The sequence below is a fragment of the Sturnus vulgaris genome, chromosome 19 (genome assembly GCF_052056855.1).
Source record: "Sturnus vulgaris isolate bStuVul1 chromosome 19, bStuVul1.hap1, whole genome shotgun sequence".
NCBI lineage: Eukaryota > Metazoa > Chordata > Aves > Passeriformes > Sturnidae > Sturnus > Sturnus vulgaris.
In genome coordinates this window covers 4,442,315-4,459,318 of record NC_142261.1, presented here as the reverse complement: position 1 = coordinate 4,459,318, position 17,004 = coordinate 4,442,315, and the positions used below count along the sequence as shown (strand labels likewise).

General features: G+C 46.0%; 1 protein-coding gene across 1 annotated transcript in view; it reads right to left on the bottom strand.

The window, feature by feature from the left end:
* The window catches only part of KIAA1671 (KIAA1671 ortholog), a 65,443-nt gene extending 50,879 nt beyond the window's left edge, over window positions 1-14,564 (bottom strand). The window contains exon 1 of the mRNA XM_014874875.2: window positions 14,452-14,564. The gene's annotated coding sequence lies outside the window, so the exon portion shown is untranslated. The remainder of the gene's footprint in view (window positions 1-14,451) is intronic.
* Window positions 14,565-17,004: the final 2,440 nt, after the last annotated feature.

Here is a 17,004-nt window from a genome sequence, read left to right as displayed (position 1 = left end):
TTCACAAAGTCCAATTCTTTTGGCAGTTGAAATAGGGAATAAAAGCAAAATCCTGATTTCTGCCAGCTGAGGATGACATTCTGCAGAACAATATGAATTATGGGATGAGGCTGAAGTGAGGCTAAAAGTGTGTTTGTGCAGAAGGTGGGTATTCCCAGCAGGCCTCAGAGTGCTGTTCTGTTTGCTTCTCTCATCAAACCTTTGCTTTTGTGGTCAGCTTCAACTCCTGCTAATGTTCTTTTAGGTTTCATCCCTGCAAATGCTTTTAAACCACAAAACAAGACCTGCAAATAACCTCCCCATGCAGTCTAGCAGGAAAAAAAGGACATTCCAGAAACAACTGCATTGCGTGCCAGATGAAATATTAATGATCAGGTTTGGCTACAAGGAAGAAAAACTGACTGTGGAACTGAAAAAAAAAGAAAAAAGTCAAATTAAGGGTCTTCCAGAAAGATGTTTGGTTGTTTCAGGGAGAACTTGATTCTACCTGCAGCTCCCAAAGGTCAACAGGGTCACGTTCCAGACACAGAAGAGGGTGGGTACTTGAATTTGCAACTTAGCAAATTTCTCCTCAAACCTCTTCAGAATCATCATGAAACTTCCTGCTGGTTCATTGGAACATGGTCTTCTTGCTGAAGGAAGCTTAACTTCACTTTTGACTGTATTTAAAATAAATTTTGGCTAGTTTTTCTGCAGGAATTCTGAAGGAATGGGTTAAATCCCTGCCTCTCTTTTTCATATCTTATGCTACACACCCTGAATATGAGGCAATTAATCAAAAACTAATTTATTTGTGTGTCCTTTGAGTGTATGATCTCCATGACCTTGCTTTAAAATGGTGAAATTTGGCTCATTATAGTTTCAGAAATACATCAAACAGCTTCTGATCCCTCTGACCTCGAGCAGGCAGCGCTTTCCAAAGCCCCCAGAACCGAGGCAGGGCTGTGCTTCTCCAGAGGCTCCAGCTTTGGGTGGGAATGCTCTCATTTGGCAGGCACACCATGGACACAGCTGAAGGAGTGTAAGGAGATGGATGAGCCAGCTGCAGCACAGACAGAAATATGGGATTGAAAAACAACTTTGGCATTCTTCCATTTGATACTCCCCTACACAACACCACGCTCGGTACCACGTTTCAGCAGTAAAAGGAGTTTAGAGACCACCCACACCTGGAAATATTTCCTGTAACTGTGCATATTTCTCACCCTCTTGGCAATAAGGGAAGATGAAGGACAACTGATCTCAGAGCTGACAGGACATGGATATCACCACTGGATTCTGTTTTATTTGCTGCCTTCGGAGCAGCCAGCTGCTGCAAATGCTTTAAAAGCAGCAATAATAGAATTGGGACGGTTTCCTCCCAAAACAGTGGTGGGAGCTACTTGGACACTGACATTGAAAATCCTCGATGAGCAAAGGTGCAGTTAAAATAGAACTGCAGCACACCTTGCTAAGCCAGTGTGGGGACACCAAAGCTCATGTGAAGCACAGGAGGTGCAGAATTCCCGTGGGAGATGAGGCTTGGCTGACCTGCTGAGGAATTCAAGTCAAAGGATCGAGTGAAGCAGATCCGTGGGCTTTGGTTTATTGAAAAAATCCACCTACTTGTTACAAAAATAGCCAAGTGCCTCCACAGCACTTTGAAGTCTTCAGAAATAAAGTTGACCCATGGCCCTGTGCCCCCAGGCAGGAATCAGGGGATGGATCTTTTCATACAAACCCAGCCTCAGAAGGTCACTGTAACACTGAAATAGCAAGAGGTGAGAAGACATTTCCTGCTTGCCTTCTTGCACAGCAGGTGCTTTTGTGTCAGAAGGACAAAGCTCCTAATCCTCTGATCTGCCTCCTCAAATTCTATCAGGATTTCCAGTGCTGGAAAAGACATTTGTGGCCTGGCACAGTAAACCACCTTTACAAAGTACAACCAGCTCGAGCTGTCCTGTGATTGATGTGGGGTCACCAGGACGAATTTATAAATACTGAGCCTTTATACATTCATCTGAGTGCTGAAAAATTAATTAAGGTACTGCCATATATAGAGAAAAAAAAAAATTGGTTTCATCCAGAGTTTTGGAAAACTTGAGGCTATTGGTCTTGGAGCGTGACCTTGAACACATTGAGAGATCACTTCAACAGTTTAACCATCTGGAGAAAACCTGAACCCATGAAACTGGAGGACAAAGGAAACAGAGTGATGAGACAGAAGACCAAAATAATGACATTAAAAATGATACATGTGTAAACATAGCTGTGGTGACTAACGTGTATCCGAGGGCTAGGAATTAAAATTCCTTTGCTTCTGCAAAAACAAGAAAGCAGGTTTACAGTGCATTATTTTTATACCTGCACTTTTCCTGATGGACACATTCAGAAGCTGTTGCCAGCAAAGACTCATTCAGAAAGAGCACGTGGCAGCTACTGATAAAACACTCAGAGCAGAGATGCTGCAATAGATTACACTGCTCCTAAGCTTTCAGCTGGACAAAAAGAAATCACAGGATCACAGACTGGCTCAGACTGAAGGGAGGACAGAGGGTCATCTCGTCCCATCTTCCTGCTCAAGCTGGGTCATCCCAGAGCACACAGCACAGTGCTGGAATGACTGCACTGAGGGAGACTCCAAAACTTCTCTGGGCGATCTGGGGAAAACTCACTGCACGTTTTTGATACAAATATTTATGTGCTGCTTCAGCTCTCACAGCTCTGCTCTGATGGCTGGTTTGCCACTTGTGATCTTAAAAAAATCATATGCAAAAAGCTCTGTGTTCAACACTTTTGATTTGGCTGCTAATGACACATTTTCTGTCAAAACTGAGAGCCAACACTGTGTCACAGCAATTTCTCCATTCAGTTCATCATCCCACCTTTCAGATATTTGATTAGTCAGAGCATAAGCACGTAGTCAAGTTCAGTCAACAAGCAAATACACTCGAGCCCAAAATACTCGTACCAGGCACTGCTCTGGAAATGAATGCAGCTTCATGGGAGAAAGACACTGATAAACAGGAGGCTGGACCAGGTGGTTCCCAGGAACAGATGATTCTGTTCTGAGAACAAATGAACAATTTCAAAGCCTGCTCCTCTGAGTCGAAGCAACCTCTGCCCTGAGATGAAGAGCACAGTGGTACTGAGCTGGAGATAAGGAGATCTCTCTGGTATTGCTGCAAGAGACAGGCTCTGTGACAAAAGACTGGCAGAGCTGGCATTAATAAACAGCACAACTCCATCTCCCTGGCAGCACCTCCATCCCCAGCTCTACAGCAGCAATTCAAGCACTTCACAGGAAAGATGACCCAACTTCGAACAAGAAAATTATTAACAGTATTAAGCTGGATTAATTTTACCCCAGTTATGCCTTTCAGGATACTGATGGAGCCATTAAAACTCATTCAGATCAAATGGACATGACCCTCAGATTTACCATTTCCACTCCTGTCTCACAGACAGTGAAAAAAACACTAAGGACTAAGGAGAGATGGGTAAATCTATTCTAAGTTAAATAAAAGATTGTTATGAAAGCCAAATACTTGGTAGCATTTATCATTCCCTGGGCCAAAATCCCTAAAGCCACCCTCTGCTGACATACTGAGACATGAACCTCTTTGCCTCTCAGGCTGTTCCCAGTGTTCCAAGAGCTCTTTGATCTCTTCCTTGTGTACTGAACCTGGCACTAAGTCAGGTAGGATATGGTGCTGCCTCCTGCCAGCCATCAATAAACTGCCCTGAGCTGCACACCCAGAACAAACTCTGCTCTGTCAACAACGTCTGACGTTGTGCCAGAGGAGCTACTGCTGCTGCCTGGATGATAAGGATCCTCTTTTTCCTTCGGTGGGCACACCTGGATTTTTACATATGCAGGAAATAGGTTTTTTCCCCCCCACGTTAATGCAAATGCCCACCTCAGAATCACTGGCTGGGTATTGCCAGCTTGTTCTTTTGGTTGCCTGTGAGCAGGGCATTGTTACCAGTAATGCACAAAGGAGCTTCCTCTTCCCCCAAAGCCCCACAAATGGAGCAGAGCACAGAGGGTCCTGTGTGCCTGTGAGGAGCCAGGGCAGTGATGCTGCATTTCTCCCCATTTCTGAACAAAAGGATATTTAAGCCAAGAACTCTGACAGCAACAAGCCTGCACATGCATTGTACACTACCTTGTTCTTCAGAAACACAACATTATTCAGCAAAATCAAGGTTTGTAATGAATTACTAATAACGTGTACACTACAGAAGCTTTCTATACTAACAATCCCCTCCACCTCCCTACATGCTTGAGAAAGCACAGAAAGGGAAAAAAATGCCTATTAATGGAAAGACAACAGTTCAGGCACTAAAAACATCAATGTATTTATTGAGGGGAGTGAAAGAAAAAGAAATAGCTCAAGTGGGAAAAACCAGTTCTGAAATCCAAACAGTGGCCCTGGGAACCTGGAAGTGCCTGGATGTGCACAGGCACTGGTGTGGAACATCCCCACATCCAGCATAGGGACAGGGAACCACAGGGGCTGCTCAAACCACACTCATAGCTTTGGCACAGAAGAGTATTTTTAACCACAAGTGAACCCTGGGGGCTTTTTAACCTTCTGGGAAGTTTTAAGCACAGAGAACAGCGAGGTACTTTAATTTAATATCAAAATGAAGATAGAAGAGTAACATGAAAGCACTTGAAACTCACGGTCCAATGCAGAGATCACCTACATTTTAAGGCAAGGTAATAATGAATAGCTGACACAGGGCATATTTTGCAGCTCACAGAAATTAGGAGGAGTGAAAGATCACAGGTTTGTCCTCACCAGTTCATCCAGACCTGAGCAGCTCAGCACGAGCACTCACTTGCCCATGAGCAGCCAGACCATGAATCTTCCCTCAAATCACCCCCACCCAGCCACACTCACACCACAATTACAGCAGCCCTGGCACCTGACCCCAGTTTCTCAGGGCATATCCAATGAAGGGATTTAGTAACCTGAGAATGATCTCACAGTGAATTTAGAAACACCTTTCCAAAGTTACTACAAAGAAGGATCCTTGCACTGAAATCTGACTCAAAAGAAAACCAGGATACACCGAGTTTTGTTTTCCCAGCTCTGTTGATGCCTGTCCCCACACAGCCCCACAGTGAAGCATGACCCACTGATCCCACTGTGATCACTGGATGTCTCTGGAAGGCACAAGACACTCAGCAGCCTCAAGAGGCACAGCAAGTCCTGCAGCTGCTGAGAAATCTGCTGAGCCAATTCCCTCGCTGGCCTTTTTGGTGCAGATCTGAGAGTTCAAAGGGTGGCAAAGTTGTCATAAAAACACATAATTGCCACTGCATCCAGAATTTCTGCAGGAGGAATCCCTGAGCCAAATCAGTTACAGGACAGGAGTCATGCCAATCCAAGGAACCGAATGTGAAGTGGCAGAGTTGGAAAGGAAATTAAAGATCCACACGTCCCAAAATCTTGCAGGATGCTTCAGAAGTGACTTAGGCACAAAATCTAGTTTCTTTTCATTTTCTAGTAATCTGCAGCTTTGAGCCTTGACAAGCCAACAGGAGACACCTGCTCAGTGAAGAAGATTGGGCAATTTTTTCATTTTGTTTCACCACCTATGAATCAAGCAGCAAACCACAGACAAAAGATCCGTGTGAACTACCGGACACAAACTCTGCCCAGGAACTGCCCTGGTCAGCCCGATGAGTTCTCCTCCCCAAAATCATCAGGTTCAAGAGCCAAAGTGTTCAAAAATCAGGATTAACAAAAAGCAGACAGACAGGATGGAAGAGCTGTGCCTGACCAAACCTGCCCAGTGCTCAGGCAGCGTGTGGCCTGTTTGCTCTTCAGCAAAGTGATAAACGCCACAGATTCTGCAGTCTAATAAAAGCCAGTCCAACCTACTACAAACACTGTCTTGCACATTGGTTTAGAGCCAATATTGGTTAAACAGTTATAAACAACCTTCTGTTAATTATATATTTTAAAATATACACTCATGCCTTAACAAGTTTTTCACTCCAGCCTTCAGTCCAGATGTGAGCAGGAGCAGAGCCATTAGACCTGACAAGCTGTGGTGCTGACTCTCTGTGAGCAGCTCCAAACCTGGGCTCTGGGAGCTCAGCTCAAGTCCAGCTTTCCAGGGTTATTAGACAGAACGTGACAGAGAAGAGAGCATCACTTCTAGAGGCAAGGTGAACAAAGATGGAAAAAGCTTTAACCTTAAAGTAACCATTTTCAGCACTTTTGAAGTGTGCAAATCTGGCATAAAACCTGTTAAATTAAAAAGAAAATTAACTCAATGGAAACTGAAACAAGAATTTTGGAGACAATCTGAAAAACATGAACTTGCTCCCTACAGAGCCAAGCTTTTCAAAACACTATCTTAGCCAGCCATAAATCTAAATAAACCTGTATTCCAGATTAATTGCTTTCTACACTGTGTGCAACAGTCCAATATCAACAAAGACTGTGCTCTGTGTGATCATTTCTTTACACATATATCACACACACACAGAGCATAAATAATCTCTGAAGATTCTACATGGGCTGGCGTAGAAGCAATACTAAAACACATTCCCAGTGTTTAAGAACAAATAAAGAGAGAAAGGTTTGTCAGAGGCGTCAGTATTGGGGCCTGAGTTACACAGGTGCTTCAGTAAAGTGCCTTTGAGAGAGGAAAATATGTATTTCATCTTAGGGCTTCAGCCTCTCCATCATCTCCTTCCATTTCCTCCTCATGCATGAGCACCAACATGACAGTGACACTACTCAAGCAAATATTTCACATGAAGAACAGATTCATACTGAGACCTACAGACATTTCCTGTGTGTGACTACAGCACAGGCTACAGGAAAACCTCTCCCTGCCCAAAATTAACCCTCTGTGCTCCGAGCACAGGGAAAAGGCTCCCATGGAATCTGCAAGCACTGCAGAAGCAAAAGGAAGCATCATTCCAATATGTTTAACGACTGAATTAGCATAATGCTCACGAGGCAGAAAGCGTCCCTGACCTTCTTGAAATGCTGACCTGTAACTATTGATGAGCATTTCCGATGGGCTGTGATTCACCCAGCTGAGGAAGGAGGCAAGGAAACATCACTGCCCTGTCAAGTGAGAGCAGGTCAGGCACGTGGAGACCTCTCCAGCAGCCTTGCATATCCACACAGAAATAGTGATTAAAACTAGTTAGGAGAGTAACAAAGAGCTGAAGTTGTACTGGAAACTCTGCTGTAATCAGAGTGATTCATTTAATCTCTCCTTTGCAGACAGCAGTTATTTAATTACTTTTTTAAATATTCATTTCGTGAAGAACATTAACTGAACATTATGATGACTTGTAAGAATTATGATACATAAATCCATATGTTTTAGAAATACTTATTACTACTTGGATAAATGAATATATCTATTATAGAAGCACAGAAATGTTAGAAGGGACCTTAAAGCTCATCTCATTCCACCCTCTGCCATGGGCAGGGACACCTTCCATTATCCCAGGTTGTTCTAAGCCCTGTCCAACCTGGCCTTGAACACTTCCAAGGATGGACAGCCACAGCTTCTCTTGGACATCACTGTTACTGCTACTCAAACATGCAAAAAGCCCACACTGCATCATGTTTACAGCAGGAACAGGATGGTATTTAGATAACTCTGCAGCCATCACGCTGCTGAAAACATTCTAATGACAGATTACACCAATATTTGACATTCAATAGTGCCAATACAGTAAGAGACTGTTTGACAACAATAACAACAGTGACATTTCTGTAAGGTCCTTCAGTTAGGGAGCGAGCCAGCCGTGCTGCTCAGCTTCAGCAGAAAGGCCTGTTGTGCTCGTTTGGGTCAATGAAGAATTCCCAGTGTTCTCATGAAATATCAAACAGTTACAGTGGCCAGAAATTCCAACTCTGTTTAAAACACATCCTGCCTTTGCTGGGCTCGTTATGGATGAGGCAGCTTTGTCCATGGAAAGCCTTGTATGGTTGAATATAGTCCCAGCAGATAAACATCCCTCCTAAATGCTGGCACAACTCCTTCCCTGCAAAGAGCCACTGGTGCTATGGCAGCACTGACACAGCCAAGCCTAGCATGGGCTGAAGGCTGAGCTCATTAAACGAGCAAAATAAAGACAAACTTAAAATTCTGCTCCTGTTCGTGCCTTTCAAAGTCTCACCAACATTGTAAAATAATGATGGTCCTCATTTTACAGCAGCAGGAATAACCCGTTTTAGAAGTTGACGTTTATTAACATCACTTGTTGAAAGGCACTGAAAGCACATATTTAACCAATACTGTGATTACAAAAACAGTCACTATGAAAATATAAACAGAAGAGGCTGCTGTGTATGGCAGCACTAAAAGCACTCGTAAATCCTCCTTTTTTCATGCATTTCACTAAAACACTGGCAGCTTCCTATCCCTGGAAAATACAAAGGGTAAAATGCAACTACCAGAATCAAAGAAAAAAACAAAAACATACAGGCTGAGCACCTTCACTTCTTCACCTCCTCCCCAACGAAATTTGGTTGAGATTCAAACAACAGCATGCAGCAAACTTCTTTTTCTTCTATCTTTCTTTTTCTTCTTTGCCGTCCATCTCCCCGTTTGGAGCACGGGCGCTTCCCGGAGCTCTGTGCAGGAACTGGGTCAAGCCGGGAGCTGGAGCTAACAGCCCACTCGGCTCCTGGCAATTCCCAGCCCCCAAACAAATGAAAGGGGTGTTTTGACCTGGAAACAAGGCTCAGATCTCCTCCCTCCCCACATTAAAGCTCATCTAAGTGTGTACAGTAAGACAAGTTACTCAAAGCTGCCCGTGCTGCGGCATCGCTCTTTTGGAGGAGCTGCTGGAACGCACACGCTCCTTCCCTCCAAGTCAAAACCGGGGAGATACCAAACCTCCAGCAAATGAATTATCATCTTTTCCTCCTCGTTACACCAGCCTAATGACCATCCTGACTCGTAATTACTACAATAGTAAGAAGCTTTCAGTTCTCACACTGCTGCAAGACCAACACTATCTCCTTTCAGGCAAGCAGAGGCTTTACTCTAGCCCAAAACTGGAAGTTTTGGCACTTAATTCCTATAAGAAATTTTAATGAACAGCTCTGTAAGTGGCTTTAGAGGAGCCCAGATCCCCCACTCCCAAGTGTGTGTGCTCATTGGACATGACTCAACCACAAACAAGCAGTGTTTTGGATAATAACCCTCTGCGCCCTGGACTGCTCAAGCTGCATCACCACAATCACACAACCCTCAGAAAACATTCATTTCCTCTCCTCAAGCGTGTTTTGTAGAGATGAAGAGCATAGAAAGAAAACTCAACTCCCATTGTCTCAATGCAAGTGTAAGGCATTCAGAAACTGCAAAAATATGTATTAATGATCTCCTATTTATACAGATGCATTGAAAAATATCCCCAAGCTGTTTGGAAGTGTCTGTTTGCAGAAGTTACAGCATTACATATTCCCAGAACAAACCAAAGACAGTGGGAACCAAAAAAATAAACCTCTTTGATTTGAGAAAAGAATCTAAAGATAAAGTATGCTCCCATAAACAGCTTAATTTTAACAGTCTGAATTCTTTAAGCCTAGGCTGAGGAAAATTATCACCCAGTAGACTTAAATATCCTTTTGTGATCAGACATTCAGGCCATACCAAACGTGAGAATAAAAGGGAAACATTAGAGGGTTTTTTTAAGCAATAGCTGCAAATAGAGAAAACAGCCACCACACTAAATTTAGTGTGTTTTAGCAACACTCAATATCCAGGGTCTCATTTTCCTGCCAGTTAACAGAACCCAACACATGGAAATTCCTCTTCACCTCTAGAAGCAAGGCAAAAAGAAATTGACTTGCTCTGGCTTTGTTATTGTCAATTTTGTAATTACTCCTGGAACATAACTTGAAAAGAATGACCTGAGAGTTCAGAAGTTCACGTATGTCCTTCAATCTTACTGAAAGTCAACGAAGGACAAGAGAACAGAGAACAAACTTCACTTCTTCTATCCCAGCAAGAAGAGCATCTCCTTGGAATGAGCAGTCACATCCCACTGGAAGCACAAATCCAGGCAACTCAGCCAATTAATTCCTGGACATTTTTAGGAAAAGTCTGCACTTTCAGCTGCCTAGGGCAGGTGCATCTCGAGATTTTCAGGCATGAAGTCTTCCAGTTAAGCTGTTAAACCTACCAGGCTGTGGTCATTCCGAGGGCTGTGATTAGGATTCAAGACTGGTTGCTGTGGAGAGAATTCCACAGCTCTCCCAGTGCTATTATTCCAGTCTCTTTGGCTGTGAGCTCAAGACAACCACACAGTGGTTTACACACTGCAAATCCTGCTACCACAACCAGGGATTCTTCATTTAATGAGATTTCTGAAGCAAAAGCAAAAAATCTGAGGCTTTTGCCCTATGTCGTCTTTGGGAGATTCCCACACGCAAAACTAAAAACACACCTAAAAACATTGCAACATTGCCAGGTTCCAGTCACCCCTGTGCACCAAACACAAACCAGTGATACAGACTGGGCTCACAGCATCACCACAAGCCTCATGCCTGGGCTTGCAGGATTGAGCATTTATTTCAGTCTCGCTTTTCCAAGCGGCCCACAGCACACAGCAGGATCTCCTGCTCCATAAAGGATTTACTGGAATGGTCCTCTCCTTCCCAATGGTCCCTTTCCTTCCCAAATGCTGCCTGCTACTTGAGAATTGAATAAGCTGCACCTGCCCCAAGAAATAAATTTATAAAATCAATGAGTAGAAAGGCTGCAACACTGCACAGTGCTCCCTATGATCAACAGCATCACGGACATTGACCCAGCTGGAAGTGAAAGACTTCAAACCTCATGCAAGAAAACATCCCATTAAAAGAAACAGCTTGAAAATAAGGAGAGAACAGTGACATTACACATGAATGGAAGCAGAACACTCCAATCTGCAGTTAGACACACCCTTTTACTAGTCAAATTTTTCACTAACTACCCAGCACACAAGTCAGCATGACCAACACAGTGCCAAAGGACACTTCCCCTGGAGAGGGAACAGTGCCAAGTTATCAATTTCTGTGGAGTAATCTGAGAAAACACACCATGCCTAAGTGAAATACCTTGATCTCTGAAACTCCTTGATAAGAAACCAGCACAATTTTTAAACAGACGAGCAGTCAGCAGAGAAAGTCACAACTGTAAGGTGTCCCTAAGTGACACACTCAGGGAAATCCTCTCTGCCGTGATCCTGAGTCCTGTCCCTGATCTGCACAGCACTCCCCACAAGCAACACTACACTGGAATTTTCAAGACTATGGGAAGTTGTCTTATCTCTGTTTACAAACTCAAGGGCAAATAATATCAATTTGATTCTCATGTTACTTTGAAAACCTGCCAGAAGGGAGGAAGCTCCATGAGCAACAATCAAACACAGAGTAACTCCAGGGCAAGGACCAGGGAGTGAAGAGCAACACATTCCTCTCCACAGAGACTGAGCTCCTTTTTCACTCTGCAGCAACCAAACATGTGCAAAAGAGAGGGCAGGTGACAGGACTGGTTTCAAAATTATCTAATAGCCAGAGAAAGATGAGTGCTGAATGGAGCAGAGTCCAGGACAACACCCAAGCGAAATCACAGAGCTGTGCAAAGAATCCCAGGAGCAGGAATAGCTGAGCTCTCCATCCACCTGGGACCTGCTGGTCAGGACTTGCTTCTTTCACATGTGGTCTGAATGTCACCTTGAGCACATGGGGCAGGAAGGGCTGGTAACTTATGAAAGAAAGTCTGAAATTCCTGCTTTCAGTAAAGCTTATATTCAAGGGTTTTTGGTTTTTTTTCCCTTTGGTAGGAATCAGGGAATTTGGGAAGCCTATTGCACCTGCCAGAGGAGTCTGCATGCACAAGGGGCTCAATTAACACCCAAGGTGATGATGCTGCACATGGCTGAAAATAAAATTAAAAAAAAAAAAAAAAAAATCAACAACAACAAAAAAAATCCTGCAGCTACACAAAGCCTCAGTATGGCAGAGGGAAAAACTGCTTCATCATCAGCCCTGGAAATATTCTGAATCCCTGGTTATCTCATCAGGCCAGGGCCGTGTGAGGAGGAGCACAGATGGGTACTGTGCCCTTTCTCCTGCCATAAGAGCAGCAGCTCCAGAACTGCAGCGTGAGCACAACCCTGGGGCTGGGGCTGTGCACGTCCTTTACTGCCACATATAAAATGAGACAGCAAAAAAATGACAAACCGAAGTATTCAAGTTGGAAACAGCCCTAGACTTTGCCTCCTTTTAGAGAGTTTCCATCCTGTGGCACTCCAGAGTGACTTGGTTCTCTGTCTCTTCTATACCTTGGGAAGGAAACATTTAGCTCAGGGCATTGTCTGAAACAGAGGAAAAGTTTACACACCCATTTTCAATAAACTTTTCACAAATCAAAAGGGAATTACACACTACAACGTCTATTTAAATAGGATTCCAACCTCCTTAACTACTCTGAAGCACAAAGGCTTTATAGCTTTACTTACTAATAAATATCCTTGATAAGGAAAAGCCAGAGCATACTGAGAAGAAAATCCTAACCAAAAAAAAAAAAAAAAAAAAAACAAAAACCAAACCAAAAAAAAAAAAAAAAACCCAAAGAGGGGGAAAAGTTTATAAATTCTTGAAAAAAATTTTTTTGAGAAAGCCTTTACCTGGATTAAGCTGCCAGGCAACTTTATTAGCATTTCTGCCACACAACTGTCTGCTTCCCTACACACCCTAAAAACGTCACAGGAAAACAAAGAAAACTCCCATTTTCATGTGGTCGTAACAAAGATGCAAATCCTTCTGGTTTGTGGAGGAGAGACAAGGAAAAGAAAATGCCAAAAACCTTCAGCTCTGGCAAAAAAAGTACCTTAGAAGCAGCTGAACAACTTCCCAGTTACCCTGGAAACAGAGTTTACCCCTCAGCAGACAGGGAAAATTGCCTGCAATTACCACCCTGGAGTAAAGCACCAGTTTGGACAAAACATCTATTTCAGTTTGCTGCAGTTCCTTTAATGTGATCCCAGTAATTTATCATGAGCAATGTTTGATCTGGAATGGAATTCTCTTACCAAACCCCACAGAGCCTGAGCTCTAGTCCCAGACCTGCAGGTAAAATCAAAGGTTACAATATCTCCTAATGGCACAGAAGAGCTCCACCATCTGCCAAGTGTGATTTCCCCTAATCCCATTCCCCATAAACAAATCAGAATCACCCGGATTACACCACAGAAATAGAAGTCAAGTCAATACCTGAATCCACGGGATTAATCTCCCACCTCCAGACGGGAGAAAGGCAAGAACAGCAACAATGCTGCAGGCAGGCTCAGGAAGGCAAAGCTTTCCACCCAGCTCCAGGCAGCACCACACAGGAAATTCTGGGATTTTACTGATTAGCTTCACCCGTTCAGAATCCCAGTGCTGCTCCCTCCCAAATCCCAGCACACAACTCCGTGTAAATTCAGGGAACTGACCTCCACGTGATCTTTTGGACCAGTTATTTCCACCCAGGAGCAGCACTTCTCATCTCTCCGTGCATATATAAACCCCTTGGATTTAGAGTTAGGAGGAAAAATTAACCAATGAGCTGCATATCACCAGAACAACGCTGATTTGTCCACCCCAGCGCTTCCAAAATAAAAATATATTATGCCCCTAGCAGGCGGGTTGGAATGAGATGAGCTTTAAGATCCTTTCTAACCCAAGAGATTCTACATACACACGATGCCAACAAACAAAGCTATGTGCATCTTCAATTAAAAAGAAGTGGTATGATGACTTTAAACTGGCACTCCAAAGTAATTGTAACGAGCAAATAATGTATTTCCTGAAATCCAAGGCATTAAGGAGTCACATACCACTCTCGACAATGCCTGAATCCCTCCCGCTCTGCCCAAGGAGCCGTCGCCCGGCTGTAAACCAGGGGGGAGAAAGGGGGGAGCATCTTTATTTGTCCATTTAAGACCTCCAAGCACATTATCACCCTTAATCCAGCGAGGAACAGATAATTGCAGCCCTCGTGGATTACAAAATTACGCTCTAATCCTCAGAACCACGAGCAACACCACCATCCACCAAAAACCACCAAAAACCACATACAACCCCTCCCCACCTCCAGCCGCCGAATTAGAACCACGGAACGGGTTGGTTTTGTTGGTTTTTTTTTGGAAGGGGGGCTTCTCCCTTTTTTTTCCAATACACGAGGACAAGAGCCCTTGGCTCTGACGCAGCGAGAAAGAAGCAGCGAGGACAGGGGCAGCAGCAGCAGGGCGAGGGGACATGCGGGAGCGGCGAGCGCATTCCAGGGCACGGCACTCCCGTCGCCGTTCGCCCCGGAGCCGGCGAGGAGGGCGAAGCAGCCCCGGGGAAGCGGGGAAGCGATTCCCGGGGAAGCGATTCCCGTGCCGGCCCTAAGGCTGAGCGAGCACTCACTCTGTCCCACCGCCCCCTCGCCAGCAGCACTCACCCAGCCAAACCCACCGGCTGCTCCCCTCCGCAAAACCGAGCGCCGGCTCCGCCGCACCGGGGAAGTTGTTGGAAGTGAAGTTGGGCGCGCAGCGGCCTTTCCCCCCGCGGCGGCGGCGGGCGGCGGCGAGCGGCGGCCGGGCACGGCCGGGGGCGGGGCGGGCAGGGGGCCGTCCCTGGGCGCTTCCCCGGAGCGAGGGGCTGCGGAGAGGCGGCGGGAGGGTGGCGGGAGGGCGGCGGGAGGAGGGAATGTCCCGCCCCGGTGCCGGTCCGGCCCCTTCGCCCCGGCGGCCGCGGGGCCCCGCGGGAAGCGCCGTTGTTGCCATGGTGACCGCGCGGTGCGGGCTGTGGGCGGGGCTCTCCCCGCGCGGTGCGGCCGCCATTGGCTCCGCCCCGCTCCACCTGCTCCGTGTGGGGCCGCGGGTTCGAGTCCCGGCCCTGCCGTCCTGAGAGACGGGGGCTGGGTAGTGTTGGAAAATGTGTCAAGATTATCTTATTGTGTCCGGTTCTGGACAAGGACAAATCAAAAAGGGAGCTGCTGGAGAAGGTCCAGCAGAGGCCACAAGGATAATGTGGGATCTGGAGCGTCTTTGTGATGAGGAGAGACTGCGGGAGCTGGGCCTGGTCAGTCTGGAGGGAATCTCATCAATCCAGACAAACATCTCAAATCGTGTGCCAAGAGGATGGTGCCAGGCTCTGCTCAGTGGTGCCTGGTCACAAGGAGCAGTAAACACAAGTTCCACCTCAATATGAGGAAGAAGCTCTTTCCAAGAACGGTGGCCGAGCACTGGGACAGCTGCCCAGGGAGGCTTTGAGTCTCCTTTTCTGGACACATCCCAAACCCACCTGGAGGCAATCCTGTGTCACCTGCTCCAGGTGACCCTGCCTTGGCAGAGGGGTTGGACTGGATGATCTCCAGAGGGCCCTTCCCACCCACAACTGCTCTGGGATTCTGTGATTCCAACCAGAGGAACAGGCAGCAGCTGGATCCCTTAGTCAGGGACACCCTGAAAAGAACAAGCTTTGAGGACCTGAATTAAGATGTTGATGTATGTTTATGTAACCATTGGTAGCTTTCAAAGCTATTACATTCTATACCTGAACTGTGTTTGTTAAAATAATAAAAATCATACCTACAGGTTAGAAATCCTTCCCCTGGGCACACGGAGAAGCAACATGTATGGAAATTACTGACAAATCCTAAGAAAGAATTCTGCTTAGAAAGTTACTAATTCTTTCTGTGTATAAATAATAGCAGAAAAGTCTAGTGGGGTGTGCTGGGTTTGTGGAATATACCAAGCACCCAGGCTGAACAACCCTGAAATAAATAATCCATGTTTTTCTCAAGTGTGTCATTATTGTCTTGTTGTACACCAGGTACAAAATGCAATTCTGTGGCCACCAGTGGCAGCTCCTTGGCCACCACTGTCCTTCTGTCACCCTCAGGGCAGCACAGCTCTGGAGCCTAGTCCAGGGAACATTGCTTAAGAGCAGGGAGAATCAGAAAGGGAACATTTATCCTCAGATCTGGGAATGTTCCCTTCAGTCTCCTCCTCAGGAATGGCACTGGAGTCATGGGATCTTCCTCCTGGCAGCCTCTCCATGCCACAGCTGTCACGGCTCAGAAGCTCCAAATGCTGTTTTTTGTCATTACCAAAGGTGTGGTTCCCTGCAGAGGAGTCCAAAGTCGGCTCCAGGCGAGGCCATGACTCACGGCAGGAGGAAGGAGACTGTGGATGATGGGCTGGCCACGAGCCAGGGTGATGCCACGGCACAAGGAAAATGCATCTCCATGTCCTCATCTCAGCTCTTGGCAGGACAGGGAAAGACCAGGCAGCAGGTCCTGTATCCCTACCCTCCATGGAGAACTCATCTGCCTTTAACCAGCCCAAATCTTCTGTTGCAGGCAAAGGATTCCTGAGTCAGTGGAGCCACTGGATCTCTCCGTGATCCATTCCAAGGGAGCCATAGAGTCACTGTAGCTGCCCCTTAGCAGGTGCACGGATGGGAGCCAGAGGAAAACTTTCAGCAGCAAAAACATCCAGCCCTGTAACAGCAGCAGGAATATGGAGCTTGCCTCGCCTCCTTGTTCCCACCCACATCCCATTTAAATTAAGATCCCTTTCCCACAGCTTCCCCCCTTGCTCCCAAATCAGGATAACATAGGTGTTTTCCCCACTTTAGCAACCCTTTTATCCCCACCACACAAAGGGATCCCAGATCCATGACTCATTTGCCTTTTTGCTTTTCCAGAAGCCAAGCCATAACCCATCCCCAGCGCACCCTCCCTGCAGCCCTGGCGCAGATGAGGCCGATCCATGGCTTGGATCAGCGCCTCTGCAAGGAGGGTGTTCCTGCCTCTTACACCTCTTTGAAGCGGTTCTTGTTCCACCCATGGCTGGGAACCCCTGCTCCAGCACACGGGGCTCATAGGGAACGAGGAAAATGCCTGATCAGTTATTCAGGAGCCGCTTAGTGGCAGCTCCCTGCACAAAAACACCTACACAGCGACAGAGCCGGAGAACTGGGCACGCCAGGCTCCAGAGGCTCCATA